General features: G+C 39.2%; 1 protein-coding gene across 1 annotated transcript in view; it reads right to left on the reverse strand.

Moving 5' to 3' along the window:
* The window catches only part of VPS41 (VPS41 subunit of HOPS complex), a 177,852-nt gene that overhangs the window by 150,980 nt on the left and 10,321 nt on the right, over nucleotides 1-16,551 (reverse strand). The window lies entirely within an intron of this gene.

The raw sequence follows: 16,551 nt of genomic DNA on the forward strand, positions 1-16,551 counted from the left end.
GTGAAATTACAGTTGTACATCGTTATTAGTCATGTTGTAGGTACACCACTTCACTCCTAGTGCCCTCCCCCCACCCCACTTCCCCCTGGTAACCACCGATCAGTTCTCTTTGTCTATATGTTAACTACCACCTATGAGTGGAATCATACAGAGTTCGTCTTTCTCTGTCTGGTTTATTTCACTCAACATAATACCCTCAAGGTCTATCCATGTCGTTGTGAATGGGACGACTTTGTCCTTTTTTATAGCTGAGTAGTATTCCATTGTATATATATATATATATATATATATATACACACACCATATCTTCTTTATCCAAGGGTTACTACTTTTAAAAGATCTTATTTAAACAGAATAATATAACCAGAGAATGAATTCAGAAAATAAGTGTCACCAAAGTGCTACTGATCTCCTGCAGAAAGGTATCTGCCTAGACTGTTTTAGCAGCAAGTTCTATTAAAAACTCTCAAAGAATAGAAAATTCTTGAGTTATTTAAACTGCCTCATAAGAGGGAAATATTAAAAACTTCCCAATTCATTTTGAAAAGGTGGCACCAAAATTCCCAGAGTACCTCAAAGGAAAAAAATATATACTTCACTCACTCACTCATGTAAGAATTTAAATGTAAAAATTCTGAATAGAACAGCATAAATTAAACCAGCATGTACTAATAGAAAACTTTTAAGATGAAATATTGCAAAAATGCAAAGATTGGATATTCATCATTTGATAGGTCAAAGAAGAAAAACTATAGGCCCACATTGACAGATCCTGAAACAACATTTATAAAGTTCAACACTCTAATTTTTTTTAAATGCTGATTTTTAAAATATTTTTTTTAAGAAAAGCTTTCAGTAAATAAAAAGAGGTTTCTTTCCTGAAGAGCTGAGAATGATCATTTGAAATCAAAAGCCAACATGACACAATGAAGAGAAGTATTCCCATAATGAACAGGAAATTATCACCTTTTTTTTTCCAAAACTGATTTAGAAGTTTTAGCCAAGGTAAAAGACAAGAAAATGGAAAACAATCATTGCTGGCATCACCTTACTGGAAGATGATATGATTGTATGGAAAGAACAAAATACTTACACAGCTTATGATGATTAATTTTGTGTCAACTTGACTGGGCCATGGAGTGCCCAGATATTTGGTCAACCATTGTTCTGGGTGTTCCTGTGAGGGTGTTTTTGGATGAGATTAACATTTAAATTGGTAAATTGAGTAAAGCAGACTGCCCTCCCCAACGTGGGTGGGCCTCATCCAATCAGTTGAAGGCCTGAATAGAACAAAAAGATGGACCCTCTCCCAAGTAAGAGAGAGTTCTTCCTGTCCACCTTTGAACTGGGCAGATTTTTCTGTCTTCGGATTTGAAATGAAACATCAGCTCTTTCTGGGTCTTGAGCCTGCAAAACCATCGGCTCTCTTGGGTCTCCAGCTTGCCGACTCACAATGCAGATCTCAGGACTTGCTAGCTCCGTAATCACAGGAGTCCGCTCCTTAAAATGAATCTCTTTCTCTCTTTTTCAGATCCTATTGGTCTCTCTCAGATGCTAGTGGATCTCTCTCAGATCCTTTCTGTCTACACAGAAGCTACTACTGTTCTATTTCCCTACTGAACCTGACTAATACACAGCTCCTGCCAAGACAGAGAGCTTGCCCGGGCGGCTGGCCCTCTTCCCCTAAATCAGCCCTGAAGATACTGTAAAGATGAGAAGAAAGAGGGATCCCAGAACTTAACATCCCTGGGTGAGGAACTCTGGAGGCAAGTGAAATCATCCAGAAGGAGGAGCTGTCTAGACGTGGTGCTTACCTCTCCTGGGAAAATCACCTCTGGACGTTTTGCTGCCCCATTCACTACAGAAATCAGCAGCAACGGCCCAGCCTCGCAGGGGTGAGGACTGGCCAGCTGCATTCACTCCTCCACCCTCTATACCTTCCCCTACCAAGGGGAGATGCCCCTCTCCCGGTGCTGCTTCCTCCCAGATAGTTGCCTAAAGGGCGTCTTACAAGTGCTCATAAGACTCATAGCACAAATTCTGAAACATACTTTTTTAGTAAGTTTTCATATAGAAAGAAACATCTAGGAGATGCTGTAAGAGATATGAGAATAAGGAGGATCAAAAAATCTTGGTAAAGTTCACTAATGTCATTAAACAACAAAAAAAAGGATGGGAGAGAAGGGGAGAGAAAATTATCCAAAATCCTACTGGAATTCATAATCCAGTGGCCAGCCACAAAACAAACTAAAATAAATTTCTCCTAGGCCGGTCCTACCATACACAGCCCAAATACATGGGGCAGGTTACTTAAAACCTCAGTTCCTCATCTTCGTGAGAGGTGGGATGATAACATGTACCTCATAGGATTGTTTTAAGAATTAAATGAAAAAAACGTATGTAAAGCATAAAGCACAGTATCTGGTAAGTATCTGGTGAATGTCAGTTACCAAAAATATTACCATTATTTGTACTACAGTAGCAAGTTTAAACTGTATGACTCATACTCTCCCTTCTGAGTTTACTCCCTATCACATTACCCAGACATAACATTAAGCAAACATAACATCTCTAATGTAATTATTACCTCTTTGTTTTATAGTACTTAGAGAAACTGAAGATACATTACTTTTGACTTTGCCACATCATTAAAAAAATGGTTTCAAACACATCCAAGTGTGAATCTTTTTATAAGGCAAGTAAAAGGAAATGCTACATTCTTCTACTTATTAAGCCAATAACCTCTCCTGGGCGCTGTAAAGACAAAAAGTAGGGGCCGGCCCCATGGCCGAGTGGTTAAGTTTGTGCACCCCGCTTTGGTGACCGAGTTTCGCTGGTTCGGATCCTGGGCATGGACGTGGCACCGCTCGTCAGGCCATGCTGAGGTGGCATCCCACATAGCACAACCAGAGGTACTTACAACTAGAATATACAACTATGTACTGGGGAGCTTTCAGGGGAAGAAGAAGGAAGAGGAAAAAAAAAAAAAAGATTGGCAGCAGATGTTAGCTCACGTGCCAATCTTCAAGGGAAAAAAAAGACTAAAAGTAGCCCATCACAGGCCAAATATCTCAAAAAATGCCCAATCATCAACAGAAATGATGACAATAGACTAAAACCTTAAGCTTTATCAGAGGTTTCCCTGACTCCCATCCCTTCTGATACTATTTTGAGGGATTTATTTAATCCACTCAGGTCTTTGGAGAAAACAGTCAGATTCTAAAGTAAAGAATTACGATGACATGGATGCCTGTGAATCTCCGTATTTAATAATGGCTGCACTAAAATTGAAACAGCTCATGGATGAAAAGAAGTCTACGTGGTATTTAGATTTGTTATGGCATCTCTTGAGTCTGCAGAGAAAGGAATGCCTAAAGTCCTGACAAGGTAGAAACAGGCCATAATTGTCAAGTGCAATTATCACTTAAACAATATTTTGGAGCAATTATCAGAAGAGAGAGACACACATTTTTGTAAATATAGCTCCTGACAGCATTAGCAGTTTCATTACAACTATTTTCTGTACGTTTTCCCTTGCTGGATGTATGTTACTCCTGAAACCCTGAGAAATAAACAAACTCTAATGAAAAGTGCTAAGGGAACACGACAATCCAATCACATCATTTACCGTATGTTTCCTATCGCTGCTGTGACAAATTACCACAGACTCTGTAGCTTGAAACAACACAAACTTGTTGTCCTACAGTCCAAAATCAAGATGGGCTCAAATCAGGATGCTGGCAGGGCTGCGTCCCTCTGGAGGCTCCAGGGGAGAATCCCTTTCCTCATCTTTTCCTGCTTCTGGAGGCCACCTGCATCCCTTGGCTGTGAGTCCCTTCCTCCCTCCTCCACCTTCAAGGCCAGCAAGGATGGGTGGAGTCCTTCTCACATTACATCACTCTGACCTCCTCTACCTCCCTCGTCCACTTGCGAAGACCCTCATGACTATACTGGTCCTGCCTGGATAATTCAGGATAATCTCCCCATCTTAAAGCCAGCGGATTAGCAACCTTAGCTCCATCTGCAACCTTCATTTCCCTTGCCATGGAACATAAACATACTCGCAGGTCCCAGGGATGAGGACACAGACATCTGTGAGGGACCATTATTCTGCCTATCACTAAGGATGAGAGAGAATAAAAATGGTTGCGGCTATGGAGCTGGATGCCATAAGCCAAACCCAAAGTTAAAAGATGGTTCTCACCTGCTGTTCCTAAGTTAAATCACAATCCTTTCATGGACCCACCGTGGGGTAAACCAGTTCTCAGCTAGTCAGGAAGTAAGGGGTGGTCCTTCGTATCTGGTTTTGACAAAGGGAGCTCTCAAAACCCTGGTTTCACCATTACGTCCAAAATAAGGACATAATGCCAGCTTCATATAATTGGTGTAAGGCTTAATGAAATCAAATCATTTATTCACTCACAAGCAGCTCTGCTAATGAGACTCTGGTGACTCTCCCCGCCCTCATGAAAGCACCTGGCATAGACCTGGACAGGAATAATAAAACAGCAGCAGCAGCACGCTTACTGGATACCTGCTAATGACAGGCACACGCTAACTACACATTATCGCCTTTGACATTCACTCAACAGAGCTGTCCCTTATGAGAGTTCCAGACATCATCATTTTGTAATACACAGTACAAGAACTTCTGAGAGCATCAAAGACCTTTTGCCAACCCAATCTCTTTTGAGCCCATTCTAGCCAGGCCCCACCACCACCTCCACCACGAGTCACTGCGATTGCTCATATCAGGAGCACCAATAGCTCTGCCTTCGCAGATATCCAAGGGCAAATCCTTAGACCTCACCTTATTCCTCCTCTCAGCAGCAGGTGGCAATGGTTGACCAGGCTCTTGAGATGCATTCCTCCCCTGGCTTCCTGGACACCACTCTCATTTGGCTCTCTTCCTACCTCACTGGCTACTCCTTCTCAGTCTCCTTAGCTGATTTCCCTTCATCTACCAGATCCCTAAAATGCCTTAGTACCCTTGAGGTCTAGGCATCAGGCCTCTTATTTATCTGACTTCATATCCTAAATGATCTCACCGAGTTTCCTGGTTTTAAACACCATCCGAATGCTGACTAACAAATTCTCATCTCTAGCCCAGACCTGCACTAGCCTTCTTTATCCAGCTACCTACTTGACACTTCCACTTGGATGTCTAATTGGCACTTCCAACTTGAAGTACCCAAAATGGAACTCCCCCGCCCCACCTCCCCTTGAGCACCCAAACCAGCTCTAGGTAGAGTCTTCCCCTATCTCAGCTAACAACTCCATCTTTCTAGCTGCTTATCCTTGACTTCACTTTCACTCACACCCCTACACCCTAGTCAGGAAATCCACTGGCTCTACTTCAAAAAATACCCTAAATCCTTCATCACCTCCAGCTAGAGTTCTGCCAAAGCCTCCTAATTGGTCCCGCTGCTTCCTACTTGCCCCCTTTCAAACAGCATCAAGAGTGCTCTTATTAAAACAAGGACCCTCCAATGCCTTCCCATCTTGCTCACAGTAAAAACTAAAGTCTATAAATTGACTGACAGGCCCTAGGTTCTTGGCCACCCATTACTTCTCAGGCGTAATTTCCTACCATTCTGCTTCAGCCCCACTCAAATCCTCAAAGACATGACCTCACTCCAAAGTACTGTATTTGCTCTTCCTTTTACCTGGAAGACCTTTCCCCCAGATATTTACTCAAATGTCATCTTACCAGAGAGGGCTCCTCTGACCATCCAGGATAAAATAACCTCCTCGGCTCACTCCATATTCCCCTTATCCAATGTTATTTTTTTTTACCCACACGTTTATTACCACCTGATACATATAATTTTGTTTATTGTCTACCTCCTTCACCAAATACTAGTATATCCTAGCACTCAAATATAGCAGTACTCAGTAAATATTTGTTGAATGAATAAAATGATCAGTAAGTCCATCTTGGACTGCCTAAAATAATTTTTCTTCTAGGTAGTAAAATTATAAATTCTGTTCAAATATATATCACATGTCATCAGAAAGAGTCATCTTCATCTTTTCAATCTCGAACCAACGGCAGAAAGAGAGATTCATAAATCTTGCATTCAGCAAGTTTCTACGAAGTTTCCAAACATATAATTTTTATAATATATGCTTCAAAGGGAATGTTTATCCTTGCCTGAATGATGCAATAATCAGCAGAACCTGTTAATATTAATAGCTCATTAAATGAAAGAGCAAATTTTTAATCCAAAGGCCATTTGGAAGGATGTCACATTACAACCCCAGGTTCCATTTTTTCTCAGCAATCAATCTCATAACAAGGTACATTACCATTTTAGTTACTAGTTGCTATAAATTTGTTTATTAAAATTAATACATGTAAAGAATCAATTTAAGTTTCAATAAATGATTCACAATGTTCTACTCACCAGGTAAGATTAATAAATTATTTTTGTGTGATGCATTTGCTGATTGAAAGAAGCTATCTCCTGACTTCTCACGACTGGTTTTCATTTTAACAAAACTGAAAAAGAATTCTCCTTGTGGCTGATGCACCTAGAAGTTGCATTTTACTTTAAAATTAGTTTCTCATTCAACATAAATTGCATATAGGTTTATTTTAAATAGATTCAGCTATTTGTTAGCCTGCTTGATTTTACTAAAATTAATACATCTAACATATTGAAGGCCTCCTAACTATAGTATTTGCATGAGCTAAGCTAGATCTGAATGGAGATCTGTTTAGGAGGCAGGTTTATTAATAAGAGTAACAAAAATTAAGAAAGACAGGGGCGACACTAATTAACTACCGTGTTATTACATGCCATGATTCAAGTACAGACTTATGTTATTTACATGCAATCTTTGCTTCAAAGCAACAAACTTCAGGCAGAATATGCCTCAGTTTAGCTATTGAGCAGCATTCACGAACAACAAAAGGTCACCGAAACCCTCACCTGGTACAGCGCAGACCTCACTACATATCAGTTTCCAATAGGTGCTCCTTTCTCTCCTTGCCACCCCTCTTTAGCCTGATGGCTTTTCCCTTGTGATTCTTCTCTTCGCTCTGCAAGTATAATCTTGAAATGGTAGGCTAACAGTTTGATGCTTCTACTGTAAAAGTCTTTGTACAACACACTAAATTCTTCTAAGAAAAGGTAGAATATACTTCTAAATAAAAAACTTAGAACCCATTCAAAATAAGCAGGATTTAAAACATACATATCTCCATGAAGCAGAACTGCTTCAGTTTTCAGCTCTATGACCAAAGTATTCCACAGCATATTGTTCCTGCTCCATAAATAGGAAAGAAGCTTTTGAAAATGATGAGCTTTTTGTATTGCTGATGCCTCAATTTCCTCTCCCTACACTACTGATTCTACTCAGAAATAAATCTGTGCTGTGTTAAGCCACTACAATTTTGGAACCGTTTGTTACTGCGGCATAACCTGTCTCTCCTGCCTAGTATATTCCCTAATAGGACTGTGGTTCACGTTAAATGAGATGATGAATGTAAAGCACTTCACGCAACACGTGGCATGTACTAAGCTGACCTGAAAAACCTGAATTGATGATTCTTCATGATTTAAATATTGTGTTGTATTAAAATGCATATTACAAGAATGAAATGACACAGATGGTGGAATTATCTGGCAAGGATTTTAAAGCAGTCATCACAAAGGGGCTTCAACAAGCAATTAAAAATTCTTGAAACAAATGAAACAATAGGACATCTCAGCAAAGAAATGTAACTTATTTTAAAAAAATGGAAACTTTAGAAATGGAAAATACAAAAACCAAAAGAAATAACTCACTGGATGGGCTCAACAGTAGAGTGGAGATGACAGAGGACAGAACCAATGAATTTGAGGACAGAGCAATAGAATTTCCTGCATCTGAGCAGCAAGGAGGAAAGAGAATGAAAAAAAATGAACGGTGTCTCAGGGACCTGTGGAGCAAAAAGAAAAGGGCTAACATTCATATTATCAGAGTCCCAGAAGGAAGAGAGAACTAAAAAACTATTCAAAGAAATAATGGCTGAAAACTTTCCAAATTTGGTGAAGGACATAACCCTACAGATTCAAGAAGCTGAGGGAACCTCAAAAAAGATAAATCAAAGAAATCCATGCCCAAAGACATCATAATTCAACTTCTGAAAACTAAAATAAAAAAAAAAGTCTTGAAAGCAGCCAGAGACACATGACACATTACTTATGTGGGAAGCACCAATTTAAATGACAACAGAGTCCTCATTTGAAATGACAAGAGGCCAGAAGGAAGTAACACAGCATTTCTCAAGTTCCGAAAGAAAAAGCTCAACCATGAACGCATATCTGGTGAAAATATCCCTCAAGAATCTAGAGAAAATAAAGACACTCTCAGATGAAGAGAAACTAAGAAAGTCTGTTGCTTGCAAATCTATCCTTAAAGAATGGCTAAAGGAAGTTTTCTAAACAGAAAGAAACAGAAGATAGACGATAACAGAAGAAAGCTTAGAACTCTAAAAAGAACATAGGAATGGCTGAAAATAGGGGTAAATACAGTAGATTATCCTTCTTTTCATGAGTTTCTTAAATAATATTTAATAGTTGAAGCAAAAAGTATAATACCAACTGAGGTGGTGCTCAAGGAACATAAAGTAAATATTTAAGACAACTGTATTTAAAAAGTGGGAAGGGTAAAGGGACATAAATGGAAGTATAGGTTCTACACTTGACTATACGTGGTGAAATATTATGGATACCAGCAGACTCCGCTAAGTTATATATGTATATTTTAACCTAGAGCAACCATTAAGAAAACCATACAAAGAAATATACTCAAAAACGCTATTAACAAATCAAGATGGAATCTTAAAGAAATATTCACTAACTCACAGGAAGGGAAGAAATGAGAAACAGAGAAATGAAAAACAGAGGAAACAAACAGAAAATTAAAAATGGCAGACTTAAGCCCTAACATATCAATAATTACCTTAAATGTAAATGATCTAACCACACTAATTAAAAGACAGATTGGCAGAGTAGGAAAAAAGTCAATTACAAAAGGTTACACACTGTATGGTTCCATTCATATAATGCTTGAAATGAGAGAACTAGAGTGATGGAGAATAGATTAATGGTTGCCAGTGGCTGTGCCCATAAAAGGGTAGTACAAGGGAACCTTGTGATGAATGTTCTGTATCTTGACTACAATGATGCTCACGTGAATCTTCACACGTGACAAAAGTACACAGAACTAAATACACACACACACATGCACCAATGAGTGCATGTAAACCTGGTGGAATCGGAATAAGGTCTGTAGACTCTATCAATATCGATTTCCTGGTTGTAATGTATTAAGAGTCATGCAAGATCTTACCTTTTGGGAACTGGGTGAAGGGCATGCAGAATCTCTATTACTTTTTACAACTGCATGTGAATCTACAATTATCTCAAAAAAACAAAAACTTTTAAAAAATAACTCAAGAAAAAAATGTCTATTAAGTAAAAAACAATTTTGGCTTTATATAAAATCTTGGATAAAATAAAGAGGCCAAGAAATTAACTAAACCTTCTCGCTAACTCCCTTGTTAAGAGTTTGAGGTGGGGAAGGAATGACATGCATTTTCATTCTGGGTTCCATGGCTTGCAACCCAAAAGTTCTGTAACATCAACACAGCAGACTACTATGATATGCATAGACATTAATGTGTTTTGTTAAAAAAATAATAATTGTCTTGTTTTGCTAAGTATATAAGTAAGGCATATTTGCTATAGAAAATTTAGAAAATGAAGGCAGATAATGATAGCAAATAAAATAAAAATCACACAATGCACTGATAATATGGTCTTGTAGTCTTTTTTTCTATACTTAGATGTGGATATTGGAGGCTGGAGAGAAAGTGGATTTTACTTGAAATCAGGAATCAGCAAGCCACAGTCAAAATCCAGCCAAATACCTGTTTTTGTACAACCCACCGCAAACCAAGCAGGGTTTTTACATTTTTATATGATTACATATCTATATAATATCTTCAATATTGCCTCTTTGATTGCAAAACTTTAAATATTTACTATCTAGACCTTTAGGGAAAGAGTTTGCCAACCTCTGCTCTAAATGGCATTTTTGTAAAAAGCTTTTTTCAATTAAAAAGATAATATGGGGTGGCATAGTGGTTAAGTTTGCACATTTCGCTTTGGTGGCCTGGGGTTCACTGGTTCGGATCCCAGGTGTGGACCTAGGCACTGCTTGTCAAGCCATGCTGTGGCAGGCGTCCCACAAATGAATTAGAGGAAGATGGGCACAGATGTTAGCTCAGGTCCAGTCTTCCTCAGCAAAAAAGAGGAGTGGCAGCAGATGTTAGCTCAGGGCTAATCTTCCTCAAAAAAAAATAAATTAATTAAATAAAATTCCTTTATTTCTGGATATTTAGCCTGTTTCCAAATTTTTATATTATAAACAAAGTTGTAATCAACACTCTTGCCGCTAAATTTTGCACACAGAGAAGGATATACTCTTCAAAGGAGATATAACTTATAACTAACATTATTTTGGTCTATAATTATTAATTTCTAAATAAATAGCATTATTTATTTTATGGCAAAGCAGGAATTTCATTAGAATTCTTAACATTATATATAAATCAGCTAGACAATTCTCTATTCTCCAGAAGAGAAAGCAAAGTTCAAAGATTCTTAAATTGAATCTTTTCCTACTAGTTGAACAAGTCAAAATCGGTAACATCACCCGAAATATCACTTTATACATAAGCAAGAGTTCCCAAGATTTTTATTTAAATCTTGTCCAATTCTACAAAGGTACACAGAGGAAGAACCTGCATTAGAGAGGTCACAGTGAAGCTGGAGGCAGTATAAACAGAGGTTAGAAGACCAGCTTTGGACTCAAATTGCTGGATTCAAATCCACTTACCAGCCAGGTGACCTTGGGCAAGTTAACTAAACACTCTCAGTCTATTTCTTCATCCGTAAAACGGAAGCAGAAATCAGAGGCAAGTCACAGGGTGGAATAATAAACCTAAAGAGCTGACCAAAGTGCCAAGCACTGTTTCTCACACTCTACGTGTTTGCTTTTGTAATAATCTTCATTATCAAAATTGATTCCAACGCTGTGCTGGTTCCACTGCACCATCTTTGCTCCAAAGATAGCTCAGAATCTTCCTCTATATGCAGTAACTTGTAGGATTTTAAAAATATAATAAAATCCCAAATATCAGTTTGCTCACTTGCTTTTGTTTAAAAATATGTTTAATATGAAAGCATATTATTTGTTTCTGCCTGAATAAAACCATTATAAAGGAGTCACCAATAGATTAAAAAGTACCACTGTAAGGAAAAAGTCATCTGAATATAGAGAAATCAATCTTTCAGTGTAGAAAGTCCTTTTCCTTTTCTTTTGCCTAATAGTGGAGTTTACTTAGCTTCTTACAACACAGCTAAGCTAGATACTTCAGAATCTTCTTGACTCCCCGATGTAGCTCATCTCTCACATACTATCCTACACTTCCTATCGACTGAACTTGAGAGGCATTTCCTCTTTGTCTTCTGTACCGCCTAGCCCAGGCCCCTCTACCCCTACTATCTCTTATGGGGACTTCCATGAGAAATTCCTGACAAGGGTCTCTTATTCCAGCTCATCTGTCACCAGCCCCTATCCCCACCCCTGATAATCAAGGCTTTGGCTGGCTCCCCAGCGTCCAATGTCCATACGATCAAGTCCAAACTGTCTGGTTTGACACACTAGGAGGAGCCTCTAGACTTTACCCTAGTTTCCTTCTCCAGCCTCATTTCCCCAACTTCCTCCTACATTCCAGCCACAGGGAGCACATCACAGTTGGCTGAACGTGAGTGCACTTTCACAACTTGGTCTCTGCACATACATTCCCTCCTTCCTGAAGACTTGCCCAGCTTCTCTGCCCAGACTCATCTTCCATACTAACCTCGAGGACTACAAATGAAGCCACTCCTGACTCATCATCCACTCCCCCATGCTCCCGTAGCACGCTGTTACCAACACCACCATAGCAGTTATGCCTCAGTATCGAAAAGATCTTACAGCTTCAAAATAGGGATAACAATTTTGAGCAGTCAATATTCTTCTCTTGAACACATGTTAAAATAAGAATTTTGAAGAAAACATAGAGAAAAACTTCATGACACTGGATTTGGCAACGATTTCTCGTATATGACATGAGGAGAACAGAAAACGAAAGTAACAACAGACAAACTGAACTACATCAAAAGTAAAAACATCTATGCATCAAAGGATACACTCAACAGAGTAAAAGGGCAACCTACGGAATGGGAGAAGTATTTGCAAATCATATAGGTGAAAAGGGATATACAGATATAGACATATAAAGTTATATATTCTTTATATATTGTAGCATCTATATTATTGGTATCTACAGTAAGAGAGATAGAGATATGAGTAAATCACTTACAACTCTGTAGCTCTAGATCTATTCATCTATTCCTCTATCTATTCCAACCATAGGTTGTTGAGTTCTTGATAGATACAGATAGACATATAGATGTCTGATAAGGGATTAATATCCAGAATATATAAAGAACTCCTCAACTCAACAAGACAAAAACAAACCACCTAATTAAAAAAACAAACAGAGGACTTGAAGAGACATTTCTCCAAAGAAGATATACAAATGGCCAACAAGCACATGAAAAGACGCTCAACATCATTAGTCATTAGGAAAATAGAAATTAAAACCACAATGAGATATCACCTCCTATCTGTCAAAATGGCTACTATCAGAAGAAAAAAACAGAAAATAAGTGTTCGTGGGAGTGTGGACAAATTAGAACTCTTGTGCAATTCTAATAAAATGGTGCAGCTGCTATGGAAAACAGTATAGTGGTTCCTCAAAAAATTAAAGAAAGAATTACCAAGTGATCCAGTAATTCTACTTCTGGGTATATATCCAAAAGAACTGAAAAGATATATCTTTTCAGAAATATCTGTACACTCAAGTTCACAGCACCAATATTCACAATAGCCAAAAGGTGGAAGCAAGCTAGTGTCCATTGGTGGATGAATGGATAAACAAAATGTGGTTTGTAGACACAATGGAATATTATTCAGCCTTAAAACGGAAATTCAGACACATGACAAAATAGATGAAACTTGAGAACACGGTGCTTAAGTTAAATAAACCAGTCGCAAAGAGACACATACTGTATGATTCCACTTATATCAACTACCTAGAGTAGTTAAATTCACAGAGATAAAAAAGTAGAACGGTGGTTGCCACGGGCTGGGAGGAGGGAGAATGGGAGGTGTCATTTAGTGGGTATAGTTTTTGTGTTGTAAAATGAAAAAGATCTGGAGAATGCTTGCCCAACAATGTGTACGTATTTACCAATATTGAACTGTATGCTTAAAAATGGTTAAGATGGCAAATTTTATGTTATGTGTACTTCACCACAATTAAAAATTAAAAAAATAAGAACTTAGAATAACCTAACACTATGACCTTCCTGATATAAAAGCTCAGTTTATATGAAATGCAGGATTTCACAAAGTGATGAATAAGTTGTTATAATATATGGTTGAAAACACTAAGCAGCATCATTCACAGAAATGGAAATTACCTGAGCACTTGAATAAAGAGGACGTAGAAATATACAAAGAAATGGCTGCCCTGGGAAAGCTTAATTAACTGTTACAAAACCTAATGACGAGAGAGAGGAAAAAGAGAAAAGGAAAAATAAAGCTTCTTTGGCAACCAAGTGGTATCTCACAATATCAAACCTGGGATGGAAAGTGATTCAAATTGAGTGAGAAACCCAAGAAAAACTTCTCCAAAGACTGGATTGCAAACCAACACCGTCTACTTACAAAGCCTACACTTGGTCTAGCACCAGCGTGCCCACTTAGCTGGTCCATAGACGCCCTGGAATCAGGAGCATCGGGGAGAGTAAGCACTTTCCCGGAGCCAGAGGGGAGTCTCTGCAAGCCCACAGGTTGAAGGCCCCGGCAGTAAAAGGAGCCACCAGCAGCACATCTAAAACACAAGCTAAACATCATAATATTCACGGAGTGCTTCCCACATGCCAGGCACTTAGAAGATGCTTTGCAAACATCAATGTTACCTAATCCTTACAGTAACCACACAAGGTAAGCCATAACCCCCCTTTTCCACAGGAGGAAAGTGAAGGATAGAGATGAGCGCCCAAGGTCACACAGCAAGTATGAAATACAGCTGAGACTTGAACCCGACGGCCTGACTCCAGTCCTTTAGTGCCATCCTAAGCAGAAGGCAAAATGACGGAAAATGCCCAGGGTCTGAGGACTTGAGTTTGAACTCCCTTCTCCCACAAACCAGCTATACGACATTACACAGTCAGGTTACCTTTTGGGTCACAGTTCCCTCAACTTTAAAGTAACTATTTTTTCCTTCCATTTCTTTCCTGAGTGTGGTCAACTCTTATTCCCTAACTTTCTAGTTTTTTGTCCACTTCTCTTCCGAGTTTTTTTAATTTCTGGTTTAAGACAGATTTTGCTATCCACGAATGCTTGTTTAAAGACATCCAACTCAGGATGGACTATTAGGCTGCTGTTTTCTTGGGCCGATAATGTTTGCTTCCCACTTGGTATTCGTCCTAGAGTAGTTTCGTATAGATGCTACCTGCCATTTCAGTTCCTTTTTAAATGTCTCAGATTTTCCAGAGAGCAGCAATAGGCGCTCCTATGGAGCAGACAAGGTATTTGGGCAGTCTACTAGGTTTCCCAGCTACATTGGTAAATGAAGTACATTTTCTTTAATAAGTGACATCTCTTTTTGGTGGTGGGGAGAGGAGTAGGTCAGCCTCCCCTGACTTTCTGATATTCTTTGTTTGGGGGCACCCTTAATTTCCCCCCCTTTTTCTTTTTGCCTTCACCACCACACCTCCAGGGGATGACTCCCCCTTCTTTCCAAGAGTAGCCCCCTCCTAACACTGTCACCTCTGGTCCCTCGCATTTTTAATCCCCTTCCCTTAAATTCCCCAACAGGCGGTGCTCAGATCCACCAGGTCTCAGGCCTGTCTTCACTACTTCCCCCCTCAAGGCGGGGCCCTCTCCCTCCTCGGGGTGGTGGGCCTCTGTATTCCGCCACTGCTGCAGCTCAGCTGCACTCTCTTCATTTCCATCAGTCTCCATCTGACTCTCAGCTCAAGTCAATCCAGATATGTATTTCCCCACTTGCTCTGAAGTTTATAGTACTCTGGTCCCTAATGATGCTGGAGGTAGAAGTGAGGCATACTTTCTGTTTGCTCTCCTCGTGGACCCATTCAGTAACTGAAGAATGTGTGGAAAGATTTATTTAGGTGGCTGCCAACATCCTCCTCACCTCTGAAATGAAATTCCTGGACAGGGCTCTAACACCACAGGATTCTGTACCAGTGACTCTGAGAACGCAGGGTTCTCAGTTAACCAGAGATTTCCAAAACTAAGAACGGTGATCTGAAATGCTTTTTAATACTTTATTAAAAAAATTAACAAATATTATACCTTATCTGTAAGCACACTCAGTAATGCCTTTCTGGGAGCCCCAAAGAGAGTACCAGAAGTCCTTAGTAGTGAAAATATTAGGAACCATGACTCTAGAGCCAAACTACAAATGCATGATGGCATAATATACAAGATGTTCTCTGGATGAATATGTATAAGCCCACCTTTTCCCCGAAAAAGCAAACAAAAGTCATACAATAATTACATGCCAAATTTAGAGACTATAATGGCTACAGTCATTGGTGTGGATTTCCAGCAGGTTATCATGGATATTTTTTCACTCCTCTGAGCTAAATAAAACAGTAAAAGGAAAAAATGCAATTATTATTATTAGTCCATCCATAAAACTGATGAGGTAATTAGTTTGTGTTATGCTGAAATTTATTTGTTTTTTTGCTGAGGAAGATTAGCCCTGAGCTGACATCTGTACCAATCCTCCTCTACTTTATCTGTGGGTCACCACCACAGCATGGCTGATGAGTGGTATAGGTCCATGCCTGAGATTCAAACTTGTGAACATGGGCTGCCAAAGCGGAACACACCGACCTTAACCACTACACCATGGGGCCAGCCCCCTGAAACTTATTTCTTATACGTAGTCTTGCAAAGGAAATTTTTTAAAAGCCCTCCCTAATATGTTACTTTAGTTTCCTTAAAATACAATCTTTAAGAGCCAGCCCAGTGGCATAGCAGTTAAGTTCGCCTGTTCCACTTTGGTGGTCGGGGGTTTGCCAGTTTGGATCCCAGATGTGGACCTACACACCACTTATCAAGCCATGCTGTGGCAGGCGTCCTATAAATAAAAAAAAGAGAGGAAGATGGGCAAAGATGCTAGCTCAGGGCCAATCTTCCTCAGCAAAAAGAGAAGGACTATCAGCGGATGTTAGCTGAGGGCTAATCTTCCTCAAAAAAAAAATCTTTAACACAACTTAGCTCCTGAACAGCTTTTCAGGTAGTTACTTTCCTTTTTATTTTACGAAATTGAGCTATAATTTCAATGATTTAGCAATTAAACCAATGAGGATGCCATATTATTAAAAGAATGAAGAATATTGCAGAATC

Source organism: Equus quagga, chromosome 8, assembly GCF_021613505.1.
Source record: "Equus quagga isolate Etosha38 chromosome 8, UCLA_HA_Equagga_1.0, whole genome shotgun sequence".
Lineage (NCBI taxonomy): Eukaryota > Metazoa > Chordata > Mammalia > Perissodactyla > Equidae > Equus > Equus quagga.